The following is a 26962-nucleotide window of genomic DNA, read 5'->3' as shown; positions in this document are numbered from 1 at the left end:
AATAATATAAAATAGTTTAATAAACATTTGAAAAAAATGCAATATATTTCACAATTAAAATATGTTAAATATATAATGAAATCACTACGTATTTTTATGTATGTATCTATTTGAATGTATTTAAGTAAGCAAATCGGTAATCGATAATCACTAATTGGTGATTAGTCACTATACTCATTGAATGTAGAGACTTTTTATTTTTAAGTAGGTACGTCGTCGTTATTTATAAACTATTCTTTCGAAAAATATTATTATTCAGTTTATCTTGCACGTTAAAGTTTTCCTGACCCAATTTACCTAGCCCCAATATCCACCCAATTATTTGGACTCAGTTTACCATTACCGTTAATAAACGACATTAGAGGATGTATATTTGGGTAGTTTTTTTTGTTATACGTATAATCATTTATATTCCACTGATAAATTAAAAATTAATTTATTTAATTCCCACACAGGTACCTAGAATAAATAACATTTATAATGTATGGCTATAATTAGAATTTAAATGCTTAATTGCTGTTATTCACAATAAATGTTCTACCATAGCACATAGGTTTTAGATTAGTGCAATAAGTGCCTTCGAAAACGATAAATATTTAATGATGATTCATTTATAATATATTTGAATTAATTTAATCAGGTAATTATAGTAACCAAGATTTTTAAGTGATACATTTTCTATACTTTCAATTAAAATATTAATACCGGAAACTAGGTCTTTTACACTCTTGTAAAATTATTAAAGACTTTCTAGATAATTCATAACTCAGTGAAATTTCTTGAAAACTTCGCAAAATAGTTATATGAAATTCTAATCAGTAACCAATAAAGGTTTGGTGTTTTTAGCCTTACCCTTTTACGGTAACACTGTTTTGAACATTTGTTAAACGGTGGACTCTCAGTATGTTCAATATCATAATGGCCATTACCTACTTAAACTATTTTTTAAGAATACAATATTCGAACCACCAACATCGTATTTGTATTCTTTCGATCCTTCTTCGTTATGATATTGTCGTTTGGTAATTAATATATTATCAAGTAAATTTTCAAGGGGTTGAAATGATTTAATGCCAAGAAGATGGAAGGTATGAGGTGACCTGCTTGTTATTGTTTCTGTTTGACGTGAATATCTTTGATAAAATTGATGATTCAACGAGTTTTCGTAAGAATTAATAGTTTTATATTTAATATGAGTTGGTACTTGAGGCGCCATAAATGTGTTTTCTATATATTTAACTCGTATCGATAAAGGTGTTGATTTTTAACTAAAGAACTATTTGAATAGCTTTCAATGTGTGTAACCACTAATTTTATATTCATTTCAATCGTTGAATTTGTTTTTTCTTGATTTTTTCCAATCCATCTATCAGTGATCCAATTTAATAATATTACTTATAAAAGTAAATAAATATACGTTATTAACCAGTGCGATTAAAATTAGTTATATTTAGTAATACTTTATTATTATACATCGTACGAATATTATTGATTTTATGTTTTCAACAGTTATAGTAAACATTATGTTATGGTATTAAACACTCTTTGTGTATATGAATTATGAATTACATAAATATTCACATACTTAAAGTATCGTTGTAATTTATAAAATACAAAAAATTCATAGATAGTTAGGTAGTATAAAAATTATAACTTATAACATAAACTCAATTGTACAAACAGTAAGTAAAATTGTGTAAAGAAAAGGTAATATTATTATAATACTATGTACTGAGATAAAGATAATAGCTAATTTGTCGAACACTAATAATTGCTTTACTCATTCATATAACGCGTTTTGTATAAGTTTATACAGTTATCATTATCAAAAATAAATTAAAAATTACGATGAAACTAATGAAAAATATATAAGGAAAAACAAGTTTTTTCAATAAATTGTATTTTTTTGATTCGACAGTTATTGTTTAGAGTTTATTGTTATTATTTTTATTATGATTGATTTTATCTTATTATTATGTAGTATTATATGTATAGTCAATTTGGTTGAGATGACGCGAGTCGCTACACTTTGAAAATATCATTTAATACGCCAAATTACTTAGAAGGTCATAGTCATACATTATAAGGGTGTCAAAGCCAACGTATTTTTATTATAAGAATTTTCCTAATAGGAAATACTCGCAAGCCTCGTGAAATAATTAGATTTCGATCATTTTTATTTGAAAAATGAAGACTATAGTTTTATACAGATCGCGTTGCACTCCCAATTTACAAACTCCAATTTCAGAAGTTGTTATTAAGTTTAAATAATCACAAAATATATTTTTATATTTTAAAATGTTGTTTTTCTAGTGTTTTTTTTAAGTTAATTAAAATATGGCATCCAATTTATATAACTTATATAGGAGTTTTTTTAATTATAAAAAAAAATAAAACATAATTATTCTACGAATCATGCTAGTTTTTCTCAAGTCGTTTTTTATCGTTTAAATAATTCGATTTATTTTTGTCGTACGATTGGTCGTATACCTGGATTGTGACGTGACTAGAATATGCCTGAATTTTGCCCCTTAAAAAATAGCCGGTTCTGACATCTTTATAAGCCTTATTATAACTTATATAATTTCAAATTTTTACAACGGATATTAAATGGCTTGAAAACAATATATTATATTTGAAAGGACCTGATAACAAAATGTTTATAACGGTAATATCCGTCATAAATATGATCTAAATCATTATCCTAATAAGGATTCTGCAGTCAATCGTATTATAAAGAGAAAATTAAAAGAATACCTACTGAATAATATTTTTGTGAGTTTTATAAAAATGTTATCTCTGCTCATGTGAATTAAATATAGTTTATTTTTAACCGATGCCCAATGCACATATACATAATAGTTATTTACTTTAGTACGGGCAGACACATGCCATTATTAGAATGAATATGAAGGTTACTACGCAAAACATGATATAAAATATTTTAATACCGCCTGCAAAAAATGTAAATAACTTATGTTTTAATGACAAATATTTAAAATCAAATCGATTAGAATAAAGCAAATTTATTGATAAATTAAAAACCGTCTTTTTACGTCTTAAAGTACGTCTATCTAAAGTCGAAAGTCGCCTTACGATTTTGTCTGACATTAATGTCTAAATACTACCTCTTTGGCTTAATGAACAGTGAACACAGTAGTATTAGTTATTATCAAGTGCCTGCCATCTCCTATTAAAAGTACATGTTGCTATATTATGTTGTATTATTTGTTTAAATATATTACGTAGAAATTATTCTGTGGCATTTACTTACACATATTATTATAACTAGCACTTTGTACAAATTTGATTAAAAAAAAAACCAATTATTTTTCTTAGGTTTACTATAAGCTACATCACTCTCTTTAATATAATACTAAATGTTTAGCGTGTAAATGTAAGCATCAATTTATTTTCTCGAAAGGTAATCAATGTGGATTACACTTATACTTGTATATAAGTTTGTTTACCGCAGTCCGCGACCACTATCGTCCGTTTTTTTTTTTTTTTTACAGAAAGATATACAAAGGAAAAAATCTAACGTTTAACTGTTTAGAAATACTTACTAGATTGTACCAGCTATCCAATCAATAAAACCAATATTTTTTCAGTAATGTAAAATAAAAATAATTTATAATTTATTTATACAACTATATAATATTATAGTATAATCAAACAAAGAACGATTTGAATAATACCCTCAGCATAGTTTGATACTAAGTTCATAATCGTGCTGTAAGTTTTTGAAACTCGAAATTAAATACTAATACGAAAATATATTGTTTTTAACATAAACGATTTTCATTATTATTAATTTATAATATTTGTTCTAAACAGGCGCCACGAGTGAGTTACACCCGTGTGCGTATCTGTCTGTATGGTGGACGACGACGAAAATTTCAGGCTCAAGTCAGTGGTAGACGGACCATATTATATGAATGATCGATAGGCCAATCGTTTTCGAGGTAAATCTTCGTCGTTTGGGTGGTGATTTTTTTACAACATTTTTCCTTGTGTGTCTAAATAATACATTGAGGTAATACGGTCGTTGTGGATACCGGTAGTTAATTATTGAATGAGTGTAAAGTGAATTAACAAAATATAATATTCGATTCGATAAGATTTAATAGTTTTATTGTACACTATAATCTCAACCGTGGAATTATTTTGTGTTAGATTCACACCGCAGTGTTAGAATATTCGCGAGTTTGAAATAAAGTTCGTTGGTGGTTATAACATATTAAAATAATGATACATCCTAATATCTCAGTATTTCACTATCTCTCACATTCATGAATATTTGTTGGACGAAGGTGCTAAATAAAACGAATAAATCGTTAAATTTGATTATGGGTAAAAACAAATTTGGCGTAAAACGCGTGTACACGTTTATCGTTACGAATAACCTTTTTTTTATTAACCGTTTGCATAACTAAATTGTAATATAATACATGAAAAAAATTAAATTATGTTATCATTTTAGTTTGACTATATTTGTTAATAAATTAGTTATTATTAAATTATTTACAATTTAATTATTTGTCTGAGTATCTAAATTACGTGCTACTGCAAATACAGATTAAAAATCATAACAACCGAAGTGCGTATGAAATTTATTTTTTTATGCGTCCAAGTTGCATCCGGCATATAATGATAACAATATATTATATACGAGTATGTCATCGATTTTCATTTCATTTAATTTATTATGTTTTTTCTTGATAAAATTTTACTGTACAAACATATTGCATTATTTAAAAAAAAATTCTAGAAATAATATATACAAAGAACATTTCATAATATATCATTTGATTAAGTATGAAAATATCGGCATAACAAAGATCGAATTCGTTGAAAAATAACCAAACATATTTTTACTGGAAATTTAATCTACAAAAATTAGCAATCGAAAACTGTTACATATATATGATTATTATTTTGTCATTTTTTATGCTTACATATTATAATTTATGATAATACGCAAGTTAATATTTGATATAGGTAATAATATAATGTACGATATACGTAATATTATGTATACGATTTTTAACTACATCAAACCTAAACTTTGTAATTTTGTTAGCCAACATTTTCGAGTCTGAAAAAGTATATATGGATAGGAATTTTACAATTTCATTTTATACTATAAAAATTGTATATGAAATTCGATTGCACTCAATAAAAAACTCACACACGATGAGATACAAATTAGAGTGTTGGTACGCAATTCATACTGTTCACAGTCAACCTTACTTTAGATTTTGAGCGTATTGATGAATGTATTGATATTACAATGATGTGTGTTTTTTTTTATAACTGTTATTGCCTGTTGAGGCAATAAAAATGTTTTGACTTTCAAATTTGGGAGTGGTGTCTAATAGCAAATTAGATCTAGCTAGTTGATACTTTGCAGGATTAAAATTAAAATATTTTCAAATACTTTTTTTGTTTTACTTTTCTTTAGATTTAAATTAAATATTATTTGTTGTGTAGAAATTCTTAAAAATCCCACATAAATTATTCTTATTTTATCTGTATACAATTATTAAAAATACATAGTTACAATAATTTTATTTTATATGCGTTTGAAGTTCAAATTTTTATAAAATTCCTTAAAATCACAAAAATGTATAAACTACGAGTATTTTGTTGTACCTAAATAATTTATAAAATCTTCAATTTCTATATCCATGGTATGAAAATTTAACGAAATATTTCTCATAAGTATTTCATACTATAGAACTTAATAATCCAAAAATGTGTAATTTTTCTTTACGCGATGAAATGTTCAATATATTATGTATATCATTTTTAAGATATTATCTATTTTATTTAATGATGAGCAAACGACAATATTTATTATTTATTTAATTTTTTAAAGAAATACAAATAAAAATCTATCATTGAAAATTTTGTTTTATCATACAACTAAATGATATGGTTTATATGAATACAAATAATTGGGGAGTACAACGATTTTGCTACGAATTTAGTCTCTGGGTATGCTTGAGTGTGTTAGGATTCATTCTAAATCCAATACTTATTGTGTTTTAGGAATTAATTAAATAATTTCAAAAAAAAAATAATAATAATAATAATAATAAATTATGTAGACGATAAAATAAAGCTTAATATTTTAAATGCCTGTTTATTATATTATACGTCTCTAGGGTAATCTGTTTTTCGACGATTTTGGATCTCACCTCGTATTTTATTCTTACAACTTCCGACTTCAGTGGTGTCTGCCGGTGGACTATTTCAGTTTTAGTTTTGTAATCGGAATACTTCATCTCGATGTTTTAATGTGATATACAGGGTATATTTATAGTATATTTTACAATATTTAAATGTTTAATCCGTTAAGTATAAAATACATTCATACGTCATTTTACGATTTCTGTGTGTACTGTGTTTCTTCGTTCATGTGTAAAGAAATATTACACAACGTACATGGTGTACTTTTATTTGTAGTTTACACTATAGAAGTGTGTGTAGAGTTTATGATATATTATATGGGTGCAACCTGCTGCGGCGTAATATTAAACTAGCTCACTATCTAATGATTAACTGTTATCTGTGCAGACCGAGTTGTTTGTTTTATCATTTTTTAATTTTTTTTTTTAAATCAATCATATTTATTTCTCAGTTCTCTCTGTCCTTCCTTACAAGACAATTTTAAAAAGTATACTACATCTCAATTCTTTACTTTGTTACTCATTCGTCTCCGTATATTATCCATCACGCTGTAACACTTTACTATCTGTTATCAGATCGCATTAATATTACTTCTAAAATAATAATCGTAGGAGTATAATAGTATATTATATTGAAGCTTAATGCTGAATATCATTTAATTTTTTTATATCTTTTAAAACGTTTAATGATAATATACCTAGTGATCGACAATGATTATTAAATGTATACATCATTACTATTATTATACATTGATAAATAATACAAGTTTAGTTGAAGTGTATGTGGTATGCCGTCTACCGCGTGTGAGCAGTGTGACCTTATATTATTGTGGATAAACTATAATCGGGTATTTAAGAATTGACAATTTAATTAAAATAAATTGTTACCTTATTAAAAATGATTTTAATATTTTTTTACTTACACGTTTAACTAAAAACTCATATAAGTTAATAGTCATTTAAGAGGTTCTAAACATAAGTCGGCGTCTGTAGTCTTAACCATTTACACGCGCCCGTTCGCTGCACCTTCGGAATATTGAAATATGTCAAGCAAGCGAAAACAACCGGGCGAACCCCTCTCGCAGGCTCGTGAGAATACGCCAAATGCTGACAACAATATAATAATATTAAGTACCTCATATATAGTGTCAGAGTCTGAGTACGAGTAGTGCACTATTGGTACACCAGTTGTGTTTCAATACAAATAAAAACAATTATCAACAGATAAAATACCATAATATCGGGGGTACGCAATCCGATGTGATTATTTATTAATTATCAACACATTCTAAAAGTAATACCATTAATAATATTATTAAATTATACGTTTATAATACAGTGTGTGAATAAAATTTTTACATTTCAATTTTTTGAAATAGTTTAAAATACAAAAAATGTATGGTGGCTAACTATAACCATTCGCTGAAACATAATCTTAATCTATCGGTAAATTAAAATGTAATTGTTTTTATATTTAATTAAAACGTATAATTGAAGTCGTAATTGTTTATAGGTACACGGAAAAATATATCGGCAATTTTGCTGTAGGTACCTACTATGTAGTAATGTAGGATAATGCAATGATAAATAGATGAATGTTTTGAAAGCACATTCAAAAATAACAAATCAATAATAATTAAAATATTCTTTGTACTCATGATTAATATTATTATGATTATTTTTTTTTTAGGAAGATAATTATAATATATAAAATGTATACGTTGGACACGACGGAACAATACAAAATAGCAGCAGGTAGTGTGGTAAATAATACATTATCTTTCGAGGTATCTACCTACATTAATACATCATTATAATAACTTTTGACATTCCAATGCCCATTGATATTTCGTGAATACAAATGTGTGAAAACAATTAAATTCATCTAAAAATCTATATATGTATATGCTTTAAAATTTAAGTAAATCATTTTATTTTATTTAAATTATACGTTTAACATAGTCCAAATGCCACAAGTACATTCGTATTTGTGTAATGTCGCACTTACCTACATATGTGTGTGTGTGTGTGTGTGTGTGTGTGTGTGTTCAATCAAACTATACCAAACCGTCAAAATTAAATTTTATATCAACAATTTTATTCTATATAATATAGAAATATTTTCAATTGGCTAATGTACAAATGTATTTCATGTACGATAATATAGTAATATGCCATGCATAAATAAATTAAATTTGAAATCTTATGATAATATTTTTGTATATACTGTATATAAGTACTATATGTATGTACTCATTTGCCCCGCGGGAAGTCATAACCATGAAATAATACTAAAATATTTAAAAGTGATTTCGTTCTATTTAAATATATAATATATTACGCGAGTTTAAACATTATAACATTTAATAATAAATAATATTATGTACACATTGAACCTACCGCGAAATAGAAAACATAGCAAAATACAATTTGATAATCCGACAGCATTCGACCATGACTTTATGTGTCTGTTTTTCTATACATTCTTACCTGTACATTCTCAGATTCTATAATGTATATCGTTCTATATAACACGACATTTAAATCTAAAAATATATCTGTATTGAATCATTATTGTGTATTCACGGTGCGCAGATAAAATAATATAGTAATATTTTTAATTGCATGACGTTATATACTGATATAATAAAATATCGTATATCGTGCAGAGCAGATAATAACAATATTATAGAAATAAATAGGTAATCATAAGTTTATGATCGATGTATATAATAAGTCATTTAGATATAATTTTTGTTGTATTTTTAGTCGACCAATACGAACTATGTAGTGTGACCCGCCATAAAACAGCTACCTCTACCATATACCATAATATATTACTTACTATTTAAAAACTATTATAAAGTAAACCGACCGACCACACCGACACGCGAACGTCGCGAACCATAATATGTATATAAGTAATAAGTTCGATGACTGCCGTGTTAACGATATTATAATAAACATATCTCCCTCTTTGTCGCTCTACACATATATATTATACACGATGGGTGCCTGTAAGAGTATCATACACTGTCGCAACAGCGTCGAAAATTATGACTTGTACACAATATATTCGCAGACGATTTAATGCCAATGTCGCAGGTCCCCGGAATAGTCACACACGGGCAATAGGTAGGTGAATAAGTAGGAGAGAGCTGTATAGGTACTGCGCAGTAGGTATTTTTGCAGTTGCTCTACTGCTGCACGGAGCGGAATCGTGTGTTCCTTTACCTTCGTATATAAATTTGGACACGCAGTCGCCGCCGAAAAGCCATCTCGGCCGACCGTAGGTTGTTATTATTATTTTGATTCGGTGGATACGTTTCGATATTCACTCGTATAATTATTATTTATTTCATTATGTACTTATGTCTATATTATATATATATATATATATATATATACGTGTAATAACTAATAACTATAAATAAGTTACTATACGGATAATAATTATTGACTGTATTGACTGTAACCTGCAAGCCGGGACGAAGACCTTTAGGAGTTCAGGGGCAGATAGATATTTGGTTGTGGGCCAACATCAATGGAAAATAGTTTTGCTTGTTTAAACTTTATAATATTACCCACTGTTGAGAAATAATAACATTATATATCAGTAATATCTCTCCATTAATACATTATACATGGATATTAATGATTAAAATAATTAATGAAATTAGTAATTAGGTAGGTACCTACTCTCAATACTTTCACCAAATTTAATTTAAAGTTCTAATAAAATGTTATTTTTTTTTTCAAAAAATATAAATAATATAATACATTATACGTAATTATTTATTATTATGTAGGTATAATTAATACTGTAGAATTTTTTTATAACTATAATAATAGTAACGTAAAAATATTATTTAAATAAAATTACAAAGAATTCGCAATTGAAAGAAGATACGTATTTTTACGTAATATTATTACTTTCAATAAAAAAATATTATAATTTAATAGGTAAAATTTGCATAATACTGAAATATCCCGTCATTTACGAAAGTTATTATAGCGAAATTGTTCGTGGTTTCCTTTTTTCCTACTCTTGTCTGCAGCTCCATTGAGATGATTCTGTGTCTTAGACATTATCATAGGTCAGGTATATTTAGGTTTATGTATTTTTTATTTACCGGTATACATTATTATTGTTGTTGTTGTTGTTGTTGTTGTCGACATCGTCAACACTCGCGGCCAGTTCCCGGGGGGAAAAAATAGTATGTAAATTATTTTAAAAACACGGGCTCGGGTAAAGGACACGGTAGATTGTAGTTACTGGTACATATGATATACCATCGTAGTGTTTTCGTACTAGTGATAATTTTTATCCTCTCGAGCTTATCTCGGATAATGTACATAATTATTTTTCACTATAAAAAGTACGATCGACCGATGACCACCACTCGGCATATTATTAAACACGTTGAGCTGACGACACCAAACCATAGACAAGTATACCTAACCAAATTACGGGCTACCGCGTACGTGGGCCCCGGGAACGCGGCCCCTTCCATGACCTCCCCCCCCTTCAATCCGGGCCAGACCGTAACTAATAACAATAATGATGATGATGATGATGATATGTAGTCATTAACATTATTAATAATACACACGACCGCGACATACCTATCGACGGACGACTTCTCCGGATCGCGTTCGGCGGCGCGCGGACCGTTCCCACCGATTGTCGATTACGGGGGGTGGGGGGAAACCGTTGTTTGTGGTGAACGCGCGGGATTCGCATGTGCCCGCGCGCGACGTCGACAGTGCAGTGCTTCTGCTTCACCGCAACGTGTTCGGCGTCGCGTCCGTCCGTCCGGCAAACGCATAGTCCGTCTTGTTCGCCGCGCGCGCGTGTGCGTCCGTTTTTATCCGGTTTCCGCGTTTGAATTCGGAACGCGACGTGTGTCTACCACGCCGACACCCGATTTTGGTCGATTCCGGTCGTGTTCGGTTCGCGTTATTAGAGTATAATACACACAGTGCGCGAGTGAAATTGAAATCCACTTGTAACCGCGGACGACCGGCGATACCGCCGCGGTCGCCGTCGACGCGTCATGACTCGGGGACACGATTAGTAACATCGCGACGAGCTACGTCACAGAGGTATGCAGACGAATGTTGGTTAATTAATATAGTAGTTAGTAATCGCGTCATGGTCGGTCGTGTGCAAGTATACAGTGTCGTGTCGCAGTGGCAGGACCACTACTGCAGTGTGTTCGGCAGTAAACGACTACGACTTCTACACGTCATAACATAACATCGAACGACGACGTACCTAAACCGATACCGCGGACTGCACTTACAACAATAATGTGTAATGTGTATTTAAGTGTTGCGCATCACGTACCCGACCGAACGTGTCCCCCATCAGGTCGGGATTCCTAACGCGCGAATTTTTTTGTTTCTATCAGTTAGACTATATACTTGACAGTAAATAGTCTAAATTGTGCGGTCGTAAATTTTTTTTTGTTTAAGTGCCGTCGAAGAATTATTATGCAAATTAATATAGGTATAGGTATTGAGTTTTCTCGGTGTTATTAGCGAAATATCAACGTCGTCTCACTTGCGCACGACGCGAACAATACCATATTGTATGGGAGTATAAAGCCTGCCAAATGCTCTGCGGATATCGCGTTGGTATTGTTTACTCCGTGTCGTAAAATCACTCGGCACGAATTTTTCGACAGATAAGGAAAAAACCAGTTTTTTTTTACCAAGAAATTACCTATTTACCTGTACGTTATGTTTTCGTTACATAACATTCTCAATGTATTACCTTAACTTTATTTTCAACATAATCACAATCATATAGTAACATTATGACTTTTGTATTGAATTATAAATAATCAACTTAATGGATGTTGGATTGCATGGAGCCTCTTGCATAAATAATCGACTTTTGGATGACTTATCCTCTAGACTCCAATCTAACAGCCTCCCCACCCATATTACGCATGTGCATTATGCATTTTGTTCGTGAACGGACCGTAATTTCACTTTATAAAATCGTAGAGATGGACGAATGACGTCTAGACAAGTAGGTATCGTCAACAATTCACAAGTGTGTCGTCTGGTACTCCTACTTAACGAGAAATAATTAATCGACGTAGACCAACACATGCTTAGGAGACATTCATTCAAATTTGAAAATCACTTTTATTAATCCATCGGTCACGATTCGTCGCTCATCGAAAATGAGCAAGTCGGAATAACAAAGTACTTATATACCTACTTCATATCACAATATTGTAAACACGGGACTCGTACTTATTTTTTAGACTACACTCGCTTTTCCCAAACGGGTATAATTACTTATTCTTATTAAATCTTCATAATCAGTGTTATCATACAAATGTGTAGTTTCCTACGGACTATGATTGTTAATATTGTTTTAACATATATTTAAAAAGGTATATTAATCGTTGAACTAAATCGTCTGTATGGGCCTATCTAATTAATCAGCTAAATGCTATTTAACAATTTAAATAATATAATATATTATACACAATAACTAATTAAGTTATCCGTTGCTCTACATCATTAATTAGTCGACATAATTCAAACAGTTACAGAGTAATAAAACTAAACAGCCGGAGTACCTATATTGGATATATAATAAATAATTATGATTACCTACTGTTATCAATTTAATTTTCGAATACATGTGTTAATATATAATTTAGGTAGGTCACGTGGTATTTAAGAACCTTTACTCTAAAGTAAATCATCCAGTTGCTACAGAATTGCGTATTGTTATGCAAGAAATATTGAGATACATATTATGTATGGTAAATATTTTTTTATTTTCGTAACTAATAATAATTAAAGGATTTTGACCTTCATCTCATTACGAAAATAGTTAAAGTTATGTTTTGATTGACAGTGAAGTGTTGACAAAATAGAACCTTGATAATAATAAACTTTTCAAAATATGAAATATATAACACAATATTTTTTTTTAAATAAATTATTTTATAGATAATATGTTATGATTTATAATTCATTATTTAATAATTAGCCAAGTTAATACATCGATAGAATAAGGAACAAATAAAAATTATTTCAATTTTAAATCATTTTACGTACGCGTTATACGCGTATGTTATAAACTTATAAATGAGCCATTTGGCATTTTAGTATTATTCAGCTTGTATTACTTTACTTATTAACTCAGTTAGTTAGTATTTACAAAATAAAGTATTTAGGTAATATTGTATTCTTATTGTTTGAATAATTAAATATCAACAGTGATAAGTAACTGATGACTGATAAGCGACAAGTGATGTTTAATCTGAATTATTCTGATGATAATTTGTGTATTCAATTTCTTTACTAAAACATAGTGAATGTTATAGAGAAGTACCGGGAGTACGTGTATTATTATGAACACAAAGTTAAAAGTGTTGTAACTAATCACATTATGAATAGTCAATAAAGCCTAAATTTATCCACTTATACCTATTTTCGTTAATCGTCTTATCAACCGATTTCGTTGTATGACGAATCACAGTAAATTATTCACACATTTTATTCGATGACTAATCCCTTAACATGTGAACATTTTTTTGAAAAATACTTAAAAACATTCGTTGCTGCTAATAGCAATATGGCAAAAAATATCTAATAATAATATTACTGTTAAATTATACGTAAGTTAAGTTAATTTTAGAAAATTAAATATTACGGTACCTATATAAGTAATGTACCTACTTAGCATTTATTGGTGTACGAACTGTTGGATTATGGTTTCTAATTTCTACACACATCTACAAACAGTTTTAAAAATAAACAAACTACCGATCTATTGTAATTTGTTACCGATATTTACATTTAAAGTATATATTATGCGCAGTGAATTCAGACCTCGATCACGAATAACCGTGTATTGACTATGGCATATATGGTATTATTATTATTATTATTATTTGGTCGTCTAGCTATTCGTTTCGAAAATATAATAATAATAACAATAGTTTTATGTTCATACAGAAATGCGGCGGGTAGCCGGTAGGTATGTAGTTCTTTATTATAATATATTATGAACAGACGAAACCATAAATGTCAAGAGTTAAAGCTGTCATTTTTTTAAGTCCAACTTGTTTACGACTTGTACGAGTTCGATCACACGGGTGTGTTGACCCGCGAACAATGTTAAGTTCGGTGTATAGTTTCCGGGATGGCTATAATACATTATACATTATACTTATTCTACGGCTATGGGGCCCGTGTATTTATTCTGATATGCTGCTCTTGAAGAGCGTCACGTGGTTACACGATCTAAAGAGGAACCGCCGACATATGGTGTACCGCGATACGATCTGGAAGTCTCGAAGCCCGTATTACTACTATTACAGTATTATACTATTATCTTGTCCCCATTAATTGATATCGGCCCGCTTGCTACGAAAATAGAGTCGTTCAATGTGCTGTGAGTGCATAGTAATAATAATATAATAGAACAGAAACGTTTTATGAGGTCGCGATCCGATTTATCGTTACTGACAATCAGCACCGTCGATGCACAGTTTCACTTCGAGGTGATATGTGTATTCTTCGATATACGTACCGTGGCCAATCCGTCCGAGTTAGGCGCTGGTAGTCAAAAGCTCACGTATTGGACTTTTAGATTCTGAGCGAAATTATATTTATATAAATATTTACCCAATATATTGGTTACAAAACTGTATGTGTTTATTTTATTTTGCGTGTGTCGTATAAGTCAATAGTCTTTATTTTTCGGAGCAGTAACAATGCCTTCACTCGTGTAACTTTAAAGATGGTTTCTGGTAGCAAATTCAATATACATAGTTGGTAATAATCGGGTAAAACTAAAAAAAAAAAAAATTACGGTAAAACAGAAATATAGATATTATTCTTTTTTACGTAACACTAAATTTTACAAAATTTTGTTATTTCGTTGTCATTCAAAAACGAATAAAATGATCATGAAATATTTATTTTATAATAAATAATTATAATCATACGCAGAAGGAACTTTCCGCCATTACAGGACACAAGGACACTATTAAAATATTTAGATTAATGTATTTAAACCACAAACATGTTCAGATATTTTTGCGGTTTGTGATATTGACTTATCTATAAGTTATTAACAATAATATATGATATAATTTTATTCGACGTTCTAGACCTAGAGGTCTTACTGTGACCTATTCAATGACGAGGTTCACTTGAAACCTACCATACAGATCAGTGGAGGGTTGATCTGGTTGATTATATATATTTTTGATCGAAAAACAAAATATTAAAAATCCAATAATATTCGAAAAGTTATATAATCTAATTATATTATGATCGTAAAATATATAAGATTATAAAATATAAATATTAAAAAAATGTTAAGTTTAATGTTTAAAAAAAAATTAATCGAGCTATTATTGTGTAATTAAAAAAAGTTTTAATTTTAAAGTTTTAGTTATTCTTCTCAAATATTCTAACATACTATCTCAAATATTATCATTATCATTTGTATGTTTGCCAATTTTACTTCGACCATATAACCCATTCAACCACAAAACATTTTGATCATATTATATAAACATTCGACCGTATTATGTTTTTTTAACTAAAAAACAATGTGATCACATGCCATTTCGATCATTAACCTTCAAAAATGGCTCGCACCAATACAGTATAGACTGACTTGTCCGGTTTTGATATACATATTATGTTATTATTATATTGTATTATATTAGTTATTGAAGTCTTCGATGTGCGATCAATTTTTTTTTTTTAAATTGAATTGCGGTGGTTACCGAAAGAGCGATCAACGAAATTATTATTATTATTTTTAATAGCTTCTCCAATATCGAAATTAATACAGTTCAACGATTAACGACATTGTTAATCCTAAAAAAAATATTGATATTTGATATTTTATAATATATTATAGTATTGTAGGAAATGGTTAATATATAGAATAATTAATATTTAAATAGTATTTTTATTATAATTGGTTACCCAGTCGTTGAGATATTTTGCGTACAATATTATGCGTAGGTATACTTATCCAAATGTACCTATCCATTTTTATTTCTGGATTTTTAGTCATTTAAATTTTAAATATATTAACCTACTCCCCCCACTCATGAGATAATACTTCGTAGTACTTCGTGCGTTAATATTAACTAACGGGTCACACCAAATACTGCAGAACCGATAAGTCGGCGAGATGAATAATCAGATATTATAGATTTATAGACTACTCGAGTACTGTTTTGCTTATTATGTAGAATATTATAAAATATACTATACACGATTATCTATTCTTGGTGACGACTTTTTTTTGTTACCGGAAATATTTTCCATTTAAAAAGAAATAGAAAAAAATAGTTAATATAATAAAAATCAGTATTCAGTATATTTATAAAGCTATTAATAGAATCTAAAATAAATGCGAACATAGAGAATTTATTCAGTTCTGTCTTAGAAAATGTGGGCTTCCAACACTATAATGTACCTATTGGATAATGTACTTGTAATACCATATTAAATAGATTATTTTAGAAAACCTTCGAGGTTGAAACTAATCTGATTCCGGTAGTCACTGAACTCTGAGGTCTGAAAGTTGAGAAACTCCATAGGTCATAATTCATAACTAAATAAATTTTACTTTTGTTCATTGATAGCAATTTTTTTTTTGTTTTTGAAACATTAACTAGGGTTTCTGACACGCTCATACTTGAAATCTGATTAGAGTCTTTAGTAATAATAAAACATATTGAAATAGCTGAGATAAACCAATGAGTAAAAATGTTAAACAATTAATCTTATAAAAAATATTTATAAAATAAATGTTTCTTATCGTTATAATTTTGTTTTCATAAACTCAATAAACAAAAGCCAAAATATCATGTAAATATCGTTATCTGTTTTTTTTTTTTGTATCAATATAATAAACGCAATAAACATTTTGATGAAATACTAAATAATCAGGGTGTCCAGTAGAGAGAAGTGCTTAATTTTGTTCGTCGAAAAATAACTCGATGAGAATATATTTTAATCGATCATCAATAAATATTAGCTATAAAGTAATTGACTTAGTCTAAACAGAAAAATAAAATAAATACCAATGGCATAACGTTTCTTGAAAAAAAAAAATAAATAAATAAATAGTAGTAGAATGTACTTATATATTATACTTATACCCATTAATGCTGAAACCGTATTTGGTCGGTGCTACTAGCCTTCGTGTTATCCCGGAATCTGGGGTTGTCGGATCGAAATCACTTTCGGCCTTAGGGCCGTCAGATGAGTCACATAGTCTATGCGTATTCGCCTGGTCAATAGCGGATGAGTCATCTGCGGTTAAGCGGGTTGTTTTTTCAGCGGAATTCCCACATCGAATATTTTATATTATTATTATTGAGTATATAATATTATGAACGCAATGATTTTATATACCTATTAAATGTATAAATATTTAATAAACGTTTTGCTTTCATAGTTTACGATGTTTTTAAAACGACAATAATTCGTAAATTAACGTGATTCATTTCTGTATTATTACCTCCTATCACATCATCATTATAATTATATAATAATTTATGAAAGCGTATTTAGATCTCGAAATCTTCTATTTTGGCACTAAGAATACATTCGTAATTGTGCCAAATGGCGTACGACTATCTGTATGTAAGTCACGTAAATGCACCGGGTTTGTGTTTGTTTTCGCTTATTTTTCTTAATACTAAATATTAAATAGAATAGTTTTATAAGTTATCATTTATCATTACGTTAAACCATCACGTACACGCAAAATTACAACCTCTGCTCAAATGGCATGTTTCCCACCCGATTATATTGTGATAGCCGTACGTGCCTTTTAAGATTCGTTGACGACTTAATTAAGGTTTAAGTAAATATACAAAAAAGTTTAACAATCGTTTAGTAAAACAGTCGATCCGATTAAAATAATTAGAGAATATTGATGAGTGAACCGAAAATTATCTTATTTTGAAAACAAATAAATAAATAAATAAATCTCCTCTCCCTTTTCAAATGTACAGGTAAAGTAAATAGTTTTTCTAAACGCATATAAAATATAGTAATGCCTAAGGTATATTTTAATAGTTTTTAGCTAAATCAATAAAACTATAAAATTAAGATTACATTCTTCGTACAAAGAAACAAAAACTCATATTTTAATACGTATCTATAATACTGGTATCGTCATTCAATTTAGTCATTATAAAATACTCATTACCTTCTTATTACTGTATCTGTCACCATACTTGTTTTATAACTGTCGTATGTCGTGATATCTTTTTTTTTTTACATTATAGAACTGATTATCATGTTCAGGCGTGTACTTACATTATTTTTGTGTGATGAAGTGTGGAGGATGATAATTGTTAAAAATTGAACGGAAACATGACTCAAAATTAACCTTTATACGTACAAAAATATTTAAAGAGTATTAGTATTAAACAAATTTATAACATAAAAAATAAAAAATAATATATGCAAAATGCTTATCTCAATAATTTCCATCATATAGGTATATTATCACTGAGCGTATAAGATAAATATGGTTTTAGTATTTTATTCAGATTGATTTTAAAAACTGGGCAAGCCCTCGCGCTCTGCTGTGTGCTGTAGTACTGGTGTATGTAATATTATTATCGATCGTCATTGAGCTGTTGGATGTGTTAAATTTTAATTTTTCTATATAATTATACGAAAAATGACACTAATTGGAGAAGGTGTGTCAGCTTATATTTCTTAGGATATCCCATAATTTATTTATGCTACTATGATTGTATTTTTTTCCTTATACAGTAGTTTTTGACTTAAATATCTCTGTATTATTACCATAATATAATTATTGTTATTAGATTAAAAGCCAATAACTGGCGTACTAGCTGTATACAATATTATAACTTTGTGAATTGACAAGTGATCTGACTAGCTAAAATCAATTTTAATTTTCAATTTAGTTGAAGCTAGTATAGAATAGCAAACGTATTGCTGGTATTATAGTTGCGGAAATGGTTGGAATAAAGATTTTACTGATAACTGGGATCGTACACTTGGGCCGTACATTATGTGACCAAGTGAAAACTCGATATTACCCGAATATTGGCACCGACGCAGAATAATGTATACGTCGTGTGTGTTCGGTTGTATGTTGCATTAGTGTAATTTTTATATTATACTATGTTATCGCGTATACCTATTATTCGAAAAATATTAGGAATTCAACCTAAGCGAATGAAAGGTCGAAACCGCCGTTGTGTTCCGGATGTGAAAACCGGCGGACCCGTCATCATGACCAGAAATTATTGATGTTCTTTTCCCGATGATGGTGAAGTAATACCGCTTATGACAATAGTAAGCCCGAGACGAATGTGCAGCGGCAACTTGTGTTTAAACTATTAGCTATGTAATAATATAAGCATCGCGGTATATTATGTTTTCTCTTAGCACGCGTACGCGTAAACAATCACTGTTGATACATGATAAATATTATAATAACGAAATGCAAATGTGTTGGGAAGCTATTTACAACGGACGAAAAAAAAACCGTTGTTCACACGCCGAGTTGCTCAAAATATCATAGGTATACGTCTAGTCCTGATATCGGAGACCCCTGCACATTTCAGTAGACTTCGTGTTATAATACAGATAGCCGCAAAGCACGCAGAATCGTGGCGGCATGACTATAACAGCAATAATAATATAACATACTATTGACAATGCTTCTTGTGCAGATTGTATTCATAGTCCGGTTTTGTCGTTGTCGTGAAAGTTCAAAATTTATTATAAGAATAATACATATGGGCTTATAATATTTTATATAACTTTCATAACAGTTTCACCGTAATACGCGCCTCTTTTTTCGGTTTGTTTATACTCGTTAATCGAATGCAAACTTACAAAAATTTTTTTTTTTTATTTATCACGGATCGATGGACCGCAAAAAAATAAAAAAAAAAATATAAAACTGATTGATAAATAATCTGAAAACTAGTTTGTACGTGTAAAAACGGATATATTTTTAATTAAATTACTGTAGTATATTATTATGTTCATTTTATTTGTTTCGTAAAATTTAAATGAAATATATTTTTACAAAGTATCTATATATTTGTTAAGTTATTAAAACTATATCGTGACCCATTTTCGAAGTTACGTGAACCAAAATTGGGTCGTGAGTCATGACAAGCGAGAGACCGGTTGGAAGACCAGTGTGATAATGTGTTATATTTTTGTTATTACTTTATACAAGCTATATTATTTAACACTATATTGATGTAAGTTTAGTATACAAATAAGTTGATGAAAAAGTTCCAATAAAGCGAATCTTGGTTTTAAAACAATTGGATTTAAACTTTAATTTTTTTCAGGTTTGTATAATATGTAATACAAATTTAAAATAATCTCAAAAAAATGAAGGAACTACTCTTTTTTTTTTTTTTTTTTTTTTTTTATTCACGCAGTGTATAATTAATATATAATCACGTTGATAACTAAAAAATGAAAAATAAATTGTTTACGAGTTAAAAATATATAAGCCTGTTAAATGTGGTGAAAACAAGATCAATTATTATATTAATAATATTATTACCAACAATATGTTTTTATTGAAATTATAAACGATATATAAAGTGAAACATATCATAAATACTTTGCTTATCAATGTATTACTTAAATAGTATAATCACTGAAAAAGGTATCATACTTTGTATTACATTTGTGACATAAATACAAATTATGATAATGTGCTGTATCGCTAGTTTCTGTATACATAAAAATAAATCCCTGACCTAATTTATTTCGCTTCATTAGCAAATCAGTATCGCTTGTACACATTGACATTATAAAATTCTTCAATGTGTAATTTTAATAAAATATACTCATATTATAAATTTGAAAACCGTTTTAAATAACACTGTAGAATTGGTATAATGTGCTTTGAAAACTTCAATAGTTGAATAATTGTAAAAGGACACGTATTATATTCTACTAATAAACACTAGGGATTAAATTTAAAATAAAGGACTGCCGTTATAAATTTGTTTGGAAATGTAAAATGAATACGCCGATTCAGTCAGATATATTAATGAAAATATAAATGATAACATTTTATATATTAAATTCTAAATAATTGTATTATATAATAAGTACCTTTCGTGATGTTAGTAACACATTTTAAATTTTTTAGTCGATTTATATTTTTAAGAGGGTTTAAAAAAATCAACACCACTATTGGTATAGTCATGAAAAATATATATGATACATATTGTATGTATTATCTGTACTATTTAAAGAATAGAACGATGGTTTATTGATTCAAAATAACTAATAAGGATTGAAATACTTAGGAAATAACAAATATATATTTAAATTGACATTTACTCCAAATATAATATAATATGTCGAATTTTTTCATTTGTGAATAAACCATACACGTACCTACATACATATTTTACATGCACTATTTGCGTTTTATAACATAATGTTATGTTCCATTCAAATATTGATGTGCGTTTTGTATAAATCGACAATCCAATATTATATGTCTACGAGTATTAACATGAAAGAAAAACTAGTTTTTCCGTATGTTCTCTAAACCATTGCATTGAATAAGTAGTTAATACCTGCTTATCAACTGACCCGCGACCGTTCTCCTAAATCATATTATCTTTTACTCGAACATCGGCAAATACAAGTACTATTCGACCACTATAAAATATAAAGCTACAATATATAATGTTATAGTATATGCCAAGTGAAAGAGAAAATTCGATCATCGGATTTTAATTTATGTTTCGACAGTGCAATACATCGACCAGCAGAATAATAAATTAATATGAGATTGGATTTTCAATGACATTCGGCTGTTCCCACATACCACTAGTATAGTATAGTTACGGTATTTTTGAAGACTCTCTCGTATAATAACAACAGATAAGTGCATAACTGGTATCTTCTAATTGGTAAACGGTAATAAATTATATTTTGGTTGTTGTGCAACGACGAGTTTCCCTGCACACTATACTCCCCCCGCCTATTTTTGTGGAGTAGCATATTTTCCCCTCTATTTTTTTTTAAAGTAGACATCAGACTCCCCCCACAAGTAATAATTTTAATAAAAATTAATTTTTTAATAAAAAAACATAATAAATAATAGTAAGTGACGATGACGTTTCAAACAAGTATTATAAGTTAAAAGTACGTGATAAGGAAATGAATCAAAAGTCAAATATTATATTTTATAAAATGTAGTATATTTTGCATATAGAACAGGGGTCGGGAACCTTTTCGTAGGAAAGAGCCATTTTTTCAAAAAATTACAAAACTATGATATCCAGGGAGCCGCACAGATTTGAACAGCCTTTTTTTTTAATTGTGTTTTTAATTATTACTTTATTAGTACATATATTAGAATAAAGATAGTATTATTATTTCATCGAGAAAATGGTAGGCAATAAAAACATAATAATACGTCTTAAATTTAGAAAATATAGAAAAACTTTATTTATCACTATAATAACGCAGGTATAATATAATTTATATTTGACGGATCTCGATTGATAATTATCCAAAGAGGCGCAGGTTCCCGACTCCTGATATAGAAATATCTAGTCAGTTTTTATTCATATTTCAATCAAAAAAATCGTTTGGTTATTGAATTCGTTAAAGTTTTATTTTTACTCAATTTATTTTAAACAATTATTATTATTATTTTTGGTTATTTTAATAGTACTTTTTATAAATCAACTTAGTTTTCGATGCAAATTATTATTCATTTACACTTTTCATTTGATATTAATAATATAGAAGTTCTAATTATGTTTATATATGTATAAATAAATTATACAGTATTATAAAATGCTTTTTTCACAAGCGTGTATAATGATTGATATAATATAAGGTTAATACATTTTGAACAGTGAAAAATAAGGTCAGTGATTTTGTATTGCAGTGCTAATTGTTTTTAATCATTTTTTCTGGTGCATTTAATCTATTACAATAAGTCATATTGTATACTAATTTAAATTGGATATTATTGTGAGTACACTTTATTATTTATTTACTGATCAACTTTATCTTTATTAAAAATATTTTTACTGTCCACATCGTGTATTTAAAATAAATACAATTTGTATACTGCACATTCACAATTCACATCTATCATAGTTGAAACACGTGTGCACGTACAAACCGTTACAAGTGAAAATATAAAAAAAATAATATTATTATTATTATTATTGATTATTGTATAATATTCATGAGCATATTATTAGGTATGTATAAATTTAAAATTATGTGAATAATAGAGTTTCTTTTCTTCTAAATTCGAACTATATATTTGTAAGTACGTATATTATAATACATACGTAACAAACGTTATTATAACTTTGACTTATAAGTAGGTATTACTCGCGAGAAAAATGCCACGAGGAACTTTCTCAAAGTTAAGTAAATTCATAAATTACGCGATTTAGCCGCCATTCATTCAATCGGATAACCGGATTTCCTCGTGTCAAAACGTAACTATTGGTCAATTGCAAAATCCTTATCGGTAAATGACTAAATGAGTCATGACGGAAAAAAAAGTACTATACTACTACTACTATATTATGCTATAATATTGTGTATAGTATAACTTTATGAAACTAGTTCAAAAACGTACGCTATTCCGACATAGCATATTAGACATTGGACAAATGTTCCCTCGCTCGACCGGTTAGATTTTTTTTCGGTACATATAATATAATAGCTCAAACAAAAGTTTTCATTACCGGTCCCCGCTATTCAAGTTCAACGTCACCGCCTCGGGACGTTCTCCTCGCGCTCATCAGTCGTGAGTCACGTTCCGGTTATTTTTCCGTCTCTAGTTGCTGCCGTCTCTTATAATATTATAACTATTTATCCGCGTGTACGAGTGTACGACTATTACCATTACGAGCAATAATTGTTTCCGACTCATCGACGGCGGATATTGGCGTAATAAACGTTTAAATTTTTTTCGAAAAAAAAAATTGAATCATTAAACCGATCGTCATAATCATAATGATACGGTATCGAGTTTAACTCTCGTTTGGCATCAATCGCCTCTGACCTAGGGGGAAATGCCGGGTGCGAATCGTGCATAGAATCGTATGCGGTTATATTATAATAATACATACCTACGAGGCGTATGTGAGTTGTATATACGACGTCCTGGCGGGCCTTAAACTAGGACCTCGGTGGTCCTACCTACCTGCTATATAATATGTATAACGGGATCACGTGGTATTATCGAATGCTAATAAGAGTCGGCTGGAGAGAAAGTACAAGGTCAGTTGATTATCATCACTACACGAATTACTAAAAACAACACATATTTCGGTGAAACAGTTTTGTTTGTTTTGGAAATCACAATATCTTTTGCATTTGAATTGGGATTTTGAATAATTTAGAAATGTTCAGATTTTAAATCACTGAGGTTAAAAAATGTATCAAAGAATGTTTCCGCCGGTGTCAAATTCAAACAGAAATAAATAAACCTATACAAACCAGTATATTACAATGGCTTACGAATTAACAGTTAAAGTGATGTCATTTTAGACATAACAAATGATACGTAGTTTATATTTGTCGTTTGTATAAAATAATAGAAATATGTACAGAAATTCTAACTATAGGCTTGTCAAAACTATTATTACGTATTATATTACAATACTATATTTTAAGTAAGTACATTTTCATTACTATTCTTTCCTTTAATAATTTATTTATTCAAATTCTGATTTTTAAAATTTTTAAATATACTTAAAGACTGTATTTTCAAATTCTTGAGATTTGTTGTACTACACACGCTCTTTTAATAAAGGGGAATCCCGGAAAAAAAACCCGTACCAACTAAATACATTATACGTTATTTTATCATGATTTACATAATTAAATATAATCATTACATTTATCTATGTACTCTTCTTTAACATATCTAAAAGTATAGCTGCAATCTGCATTAACATTGTTGATAATTGTCATTGTAAATGACATTATGTGTAAATCATAATAAACTAACGAATAATGTATTTAGTTGGTATGGGGCTTTTTTTTCCGAATACCAATAAAAGGATAATATTGATAAAATTGATTACTAAGATCTTCAAATCATCATTGTCCCCTACATTTTTCAAACTTATTGTCATGGACCTTTTATCCTTTGTATACAAAGTTAAAAAACTATAAAAATACTCATTTGAATTTTGATTTCAGTATGTCCACATTTTCAGAAAATAAGATTTTGAATAATTGATCTGTTGAAGAAAAAATTGTGAACGTACTTGGTGAAACACCTATTCTTGTACACACAAGTATTATTGAAATGTACCGTTATAAATTATTGAACTTTCAAATTAATCAATAATTTTAATGATCTCAATAAATGATTGTTAAACTAATATATATATATAGTGTACTCGAATATATTACAACCACGTAGATCTTATTTTTATCGTTTTACATCGTATTTCTTTTCTTTTCTTTTTTTATCTCATCACGAACTTTTTCACGATTATTGAATTCGGCGTATAATTTTGTTTGGATATTCGATATTTATAGTGATTATTGTAGTTGGCATTATACACGCGTAACCACAATATTATGTCATATTTATTTGAATACAGAGAAATCATAGAATTAATTTATATTTATAATAATAATTGATACCCAATACTTTTATGTATTGGTATAAGTTTTTTACCAGCGATACTACATCGACATTATATGACGTACTTTATATACATAATGGTTTCGTAGAAGAATGTAAAACTAGTTATTAATACCGATACCCATTGCTTCTTTTAACAATACGTTTGGCACGAGTTAACTTGGCAGTGTTTATTGAAATAAGTTAACCATAACATTTCGCGCTGCACCACTGGTCGGTTAAAACTAATGAAGGATCGCAATTTTTTCTTACCTAGTCAAACTATTATTTTTTCACAAGCCAGCCAGTCCTCACCGCTTATATTATAATATACACACCTAATACCTTTTCGTCTGCTTCTTCTTATTGTTTTTTTTTTTCAATACATTTTAGCAAGTTCTTAGTAACATATATACTTCCTATTATATTATGCTCTTACATTTATTTCGAAAATAACAATAATATACTATAGTCTATTGTATCACACAATACGTGAAGCTATAATAATTTTACTACGGTGCAATTTAATTTTCACTTTTACAATCTGAAATATCTCATCGAACCTATTATCTCGATAATCAAATAAGTATAATAATAAAAGAGTGAAAAATAAACCACTTCGTGAGAAATGTAAGGCACGCCCTATCGTTTTTCGCCGCATATACAGTGAAGTAAATCGGAGTAAAAATACAACATTAGACCCTGAAGAGAAAGGTCTAGGACAACGAGACTATATGTCGGTACATTATGTTTGTTTCTTCTCTTTCGAATTTCCTCCGACTATACACATGCTTCAAAAACTGTTTCCACGGCAGAATCAGTGTCCGATATAATATATATATATATATACTCGTATTATGTATCTAGTGGTTTATGATTTATGATTACCCTAGATATATAATCAGTGTTCATTGAAAACTGCAACTGTCATTATTGCAGCCAAGATTAGTTCTATAGATGTATCTATACGTATCTATCTAACGAGATTTCTTCTCGAATTAGTGAAACTTTGACACGCCTGAATACACAATTTATAGAATCACGATAATATGTAACGAAATGTCTATTACAATGCCTAATTCTAATACTAATAATG

At 28.9% G+C, this 26962-nt stretch overlaps 1 protein-coding gene across 1 annotated transcript in view; it reads left to right on the top strand.

Annotated features, from left to right (window-relative positions):
- The first annotated feature begins 10980 nt into the window (after positions 1–10980).
- LOC113553261 overlaps positions 10981–26962 on the top strand; it is a 38856-nt gene continuing 22874 nt past the window's right edge. The window contains exon 1 of the mRNA XM_026956491.1: positions 10981–11300. The gene's annotated coding sequence lies outside the window, so the exon portion shown is untranslated. The remainder of the gene's footprint in view (positions 11301–26962) is intronic.

This window comes from Rhopalosiphum maidis, chromosome 2, assembly GCF_003676215.2.
Source record: "Rhopalosiphum maidis isolate BTI-1 chromosome 2, ASM367621v3, whole genome shotgun sequence".
NCBI lineage: Eukaryota > Metazoa > Arthropoda > Insecta > Hemiptera > Aphididae > Rhopalosiphum > Rhopalosiphum maidis.
Note: the sequence above shows the minus strand (reverse complement) of the source record. Positions and strands in the feature narration are given on the sequence as shown.